Below are 5413 nucleotides of genomic sequence, written 5' to 3' on the forward strand. Positions count from 1 at the left end.
TAGTTGCTACAAGGTGTGGTGGGTCTTTATTCACTTTTGTCTTGAACTTCAAAAATTTTAGCATAAGGAAATTATGTTCAGGAGGAAGTTTCATGGTGGTTCCTCAAGTAAGAAGGGTCCTCGTCTCTCTTTTCGGGAGCCCGAACCTTTTCAACTAAGGGACGCACCGGTGCAATCATGTGAATGGCCTTCCGATGAGTTCTTGATCGAAGCAGGCTTCTAGGATGAGTTCGATGCACTTGTCCGTAATGCCGGGTTAGAAGAATTCCTCTCAGATAAATGTGAACAGTATGCTATGCTCACTGCCTCTTTTGTGCGTAGATTTAAATTTTTAGTTGTCCGTGAATCATCAATACTGTTTGATCTGTACAATAAATCCTATACCATGGGTCTGGAGGATTTCAATAGGATTTGCAAGATACCCGATGGAGGTAGTGTTAATGCTCCTTCTAAGTCTTCAGTCAGAGACTTTGTCTCCAGTATAACTATTGGAGAAACTAGATATATCACGCAAGCCACCATAGGAAGCATCCATTTCCCTGCCTTGCACTACCTTGCCCTCTTCATAGTTAGGTGCATTAACGGCAAGAGTGCACATTGTCACCTATGCGCTTCCGACCTTAGTATCCTTAAGAGCGCAGTAACAGGTGACATGAGCTTCAATATGGGAGCTCTTATAGCAAGGAGGCTGAATAAAAATGCCAGTGAGGGGGATTTCTTTGGTGGAGTTTATGCTACACGCTTAGCAAATTTTCTTGGGGTATCCATCCGTCCAGAAGACCCTCCTCTCCGTACAGCCTACCTTGATCGTGTCTCTCTAACACGCTACCAGTTCCTTGAGAGAGATCATGGATCTCTTCTATACCGCTTTATATTTAACCAACAACGTGTTTTCTATATTACCCTTCCCGCTCCTGCTTTCTTTGACTTTCAGGTAAAACGAAGATACTACATAACCATAGGAGAGGCAGAGGAGTATGAGAGGGAGGCGACGACTGCTCGACTTCGTGAGGCAGCTATTCAGGCAGTGGCTGCAGAACTCCCGTATAACACCCATTACGACTTTGGGTTTCTCCAGGATTATCCATGGGAGTAGATCAAGCTAGGCCAAAAGCCTAAGCTTGGGGGAGTACGTGTTCTCACCGACTTTACATTCACGCTTATGCTTTCGCTTTGTTAGCCGGTGTTTACACTTTGCCGCTGTATTATCCATGATAGTTTCTTTTTGTTTTCCTGTTTTGTGTCCTTTGAGAAAACCCAAAAAGATTTTTCTTTCTTCTTCAGCTTGTTGGGAGTTTTCCTGTGTAAATAGTTTTCTTTTTCTTTGTGTCAAGGTAGAAGATATTGGTTACAATGCTTAGTGGTTCTTGCATGCTTACCTGTTTAGCTTCCAAAGAGACATATTATTTTGTCTTCTCCTTTGTGTTTGTGTGCAGATTCAGCTTAGTCTAATGCACGAGCACGCTTATTATTGTTCACATCGTTCGATCGTGCAAGTGAAAGGCAACAATGATGATATATGATGAAGTGACTGAGACTGAAAAGCTGGTATGAACTCTATCTATTTTGTTTTTGTAAATATGACTAGCTTATCGACCCAGATTTAGCTTTGTTGTTAGAGAACCATGTTTGCAATTACAACTTAGAGATCATAGTTTCTGATGCCATGCTCATTTAGCTGAGAGCTTATAATGGTTTGTCTTGATTGCCAACATAAATTTTGAGGTGACTGTGATGTAGTATGATAGGATGGTATTCTCCTTTGAATGTTTCAAGTGGCTTGACTTGGCGCATGTTCATGCCTGTAGTTGAAACAAAATCAACATAGCCTCTATGTTGTTCGTATTCATAGTGATTTATATCCTGTTCATGCTTGCATTCAATGTTAGTCAAACTCATTGCATCTTGATGACTGTTGTCACTCTCTAGTTGGTCGCTTCCCAGTCTTTTGCTAGCCTTCACTTGTACTAAGCGGGAATACTGCTTGTGCATCCACTTCCATAAACCCAAAAGTTTTTCCATGAGAGTCCACCATACCTACCTATTTGCGGTATCTACCTGCCGTTACAAGTAAATTTGCATGTGCCATTCTCTAAACCTTTAAAAAATAATCTGTTTTGCATGCCCGAACCGCTCATGTGGTGATAGAGGGCTATTGGTATCTTCCATGCTAGGAGTGTTATCCTCGACATGTGTTTATTCACAGTCATTCACGAGAAAGGGGTCCGTATTTGGGTTGCCCAGTTCCACGCTTAAATCAAAAACATAACTGTAAAACAAGACTCCCCCCGATTGATGTTAGTATGGACAGTACCCGAGGATTCGGCTAGCCGTGGAGTGTGATTGATTGGTGGTGTGGGAGTTAAAACTTTACTTTTCTGTTTGGAAACCGCCTATAGCATGAGTAGCATGGAAGATATTGAGAACTCTTGGTCATTGCATTGACAATGAAAGCATGCCACCCAAAATTATTATGTCTGTTTTCCAAGCTTGAGCTCTGGCACCTCTGCAATTCAATGCTTCCCTCTGCAAAGGCCTGTCTATTTATTTTCCTGTCCATTCATCCTCCTCTTATATAAGCACCAATTAGAGAGCACCTCTGTCATTTTTATGCTTTGCTTTTGATTGATATTGAGTATGACTATGACTCGATCTTCGTTGCTATGAGTTACAATGTTTAGTCAGCCCTTGATCTTTGAAAGTGCTCTGCATTTATTTTTTGCGGTCTCAGGAAGAGATAGCGAGATACCTCCTATTCATATTGCTTCATGCTTGTTTTGATTGAAGTGTTGGTATTTGAAACTCATTATTATTTGCTCGTTAGCTGATTATGCCATTGATATTAGTTTACCGTGAAACCTTTGTGTCATTTGCTTATGTGGTTAACTTGTGATCTTCTTGAAATTCTGGTGATGAGTTAGACATAGTTGCAACAACAAGATCAAATAGAGTTTGTCAAAGTTTTTCTTTCTCTCTTAGTTTGTCAACTGAGTTGCTTGAGGACAAGCAAGGTGTTAAGCTTGGGGGAGTTGATACGTCTCCAACGTATTTACTTTTCCAAACTCTTTTGCCCTTGTTTTGGAGTATAATTTGCATGATTTGAATGGAACTAACCTGGACTGACGCTGTTTTCAGCAGAATTACCTTGGTGTTATTTTTGTGCAGAAATCAAAGTTCTCCAAACGCCCTGAAAATTTACGGGGAGCAGTTTTGGAAAATATCAAAAATATCTGCGCCAAGTTCCACCTCACGGGGTGGGCCAGTGGGCCACAAGCCCCTGCTCCGCCACCACAACACCTGGTGGCGGTGGGCAGGCTGGTGGGGCCACAGGCACCTGCCGCCCCCAACTCCAGCTCTATAAGTTGCCTTTCGTCCAAGAAAAAATAAAAAGAGAAGTTTTCATCGCGTTTTCGATACGGAGGCGCCGCCACCACCTGTTCTTCATCTGGAGGGCAGATCTGGAGTCCGTCTTGGGCTCCGAAGAGGGGAAAGTGTCGCCATCGTCATCATCAATCTTCTTCCCTCTCCAATTCCATGAAGCTCTTCGTCGTTCGTGAGTTATCTATTTGTAGGCCCGCTGGGCGGTGATGAGTAGGATGAGATCTATCAGGTAATCGAGTTTATTTTGATGGGGATTGATCCCTAGTATCCACTATGTTCTGAGATTGATGTTGCTACTACTTTGCCATGCTTAATGCTTGTCCCTAGGGCCCAAGTGACATGATTTCAGGTCTGAAATTATTATGTTGTCACCAATATGTGTGTGTTTTAGATCCGATCTTGCAAGTTGTAGTTACCAACTATGTGTTATGATCCAGCAACCCCGAAGTGACAATAACCGGAACCACTCCCGGTGATGACCATAGTCTGAGGAGTTCGTGTGTTCACCAAGTGCTAATGCATTGGTCCGGTTCTGTATTAAAAGGAGAACCTTAATATCCCGTAGTTTCCTTTTGGACCTCGCTGCCACGGGAGGGATGGATAATAGATGTCATGCAAGTTCTTTTCCCTAAGCACGTATGACGACACACAGAATGCATGCCTACATCACATTGACGAACGGGAGCTAGCCATTTATCTCTCCGTGTTATAGCTGTTGCATGATGAATATTATCCAAACAAATCACTGACCCATTGCCTACGAGTTTGTCCAACTGCTGTTGCTACTGCTGTTACTTGTTTTGCTCTGCTGCTGCTACTACTGTTGCTACTGCTGTTACTTGTTTTGCTCTACTGCTACTGTTGCTAGTACTGTCGCTTGCTACTATTGGTACTTGCTACTGCTGTCACTACTGTTGTTCCTTGCGACTGCTATTGCTCGTTACACTGCCTCTACCTGTTACATTGTTGGTTCACCTACCGTTTACGGGAATTAACAACTTCCGTCGACGCGGCAACGAAGGCGCCATTGATACAATCGTTAGGAATAGTCTGCCGTCAACAGACCGTTTCTGACACCGTTGTTATTATACTACTTTGCTGTTACTACTGTGCTTGCAGATACTAATCTTTCAGGTGTGGTTGAATCTGAAAAATTCAACTACTAATACTCGAGAATATTCTCTCACCTCCTTTTGGCGATCTACAAATTTGGGTCGAATACTCTACCCTCGAAAACTGCTGCGAACCCACGCGCTGGTGGGCCATCAACAACATTCTTCCCGTCTCATTACTGGGGAGTGCTTTCAGCATTCTTCTGGTGCCGTTGCAGGAGAAGGTTTGTTGTCATAAGCATTCGTCTAGCTAACGCCAGAGATTGCACGATCACCATGCATATTAATAATTGACTGCATGCACCTCATCTTTTGTGCAAACTGTTTGCGAGTACTTTTCGAAGTACTCACTGGCTTGTTGATGTGGCTAGATATGGATGAAGGAGACCACATGGATGAAGAGTTCGATAGCGAGTCCGATGTCTAGAGGAGTCCCAGTCAGTCTTGCGATCTTGGAGTCTGTTGCTGTATTATTTCACCCCTTCCGCCACCACGAATAAATCGACAACCCTCACTCTGATGCTTGGCTCGTAGGAGTGTTTGTCATGTCACATTACTCTGATGTGACACACCCCTTTTATTACGAGCAGTAGAGTTATCCCATTACCAATTTAAAATATCCATCAGTGTGAGACTTGGACATGTTGTAATAAATTATAGAGCAGCCTCTCCTCTACGTGTTTAAAATTAAGTACTACCGGTTTTTTGTATCAAGATGAGTATATCAGCGAGAAATATTTTTCTTCACTAGAGACGCACATGGCTGATTTCCAATAAATTATTTTATTTGGAAACAGGTCGTGACAGGAGGCACATGTGTTGAGCACGGAAGCGCTCCAGGCCACCACCCGCCGCGACCTGGAGAAGCTTCAGGCGCAGGTGGGAGCCGTGTGCGACAAGGCAAATAGGACACATGAAAA

The sequence above is a fragment of the Hordeum vulgare genome, chromosome 7H, assembly GCF_904849725.1.
Source record: "Hordeum vulgare subsp. vulgare chromosome 7H, MorexV3_pseudomolecules_assembly, whole genome shotgun sequence".
Lineage (NCBI taxonomy): Eukaryota > Viridiplantae > Streptophyta > Magnoliopsida > Poales > Poaceae > Hordeum > Hordeum vulgare.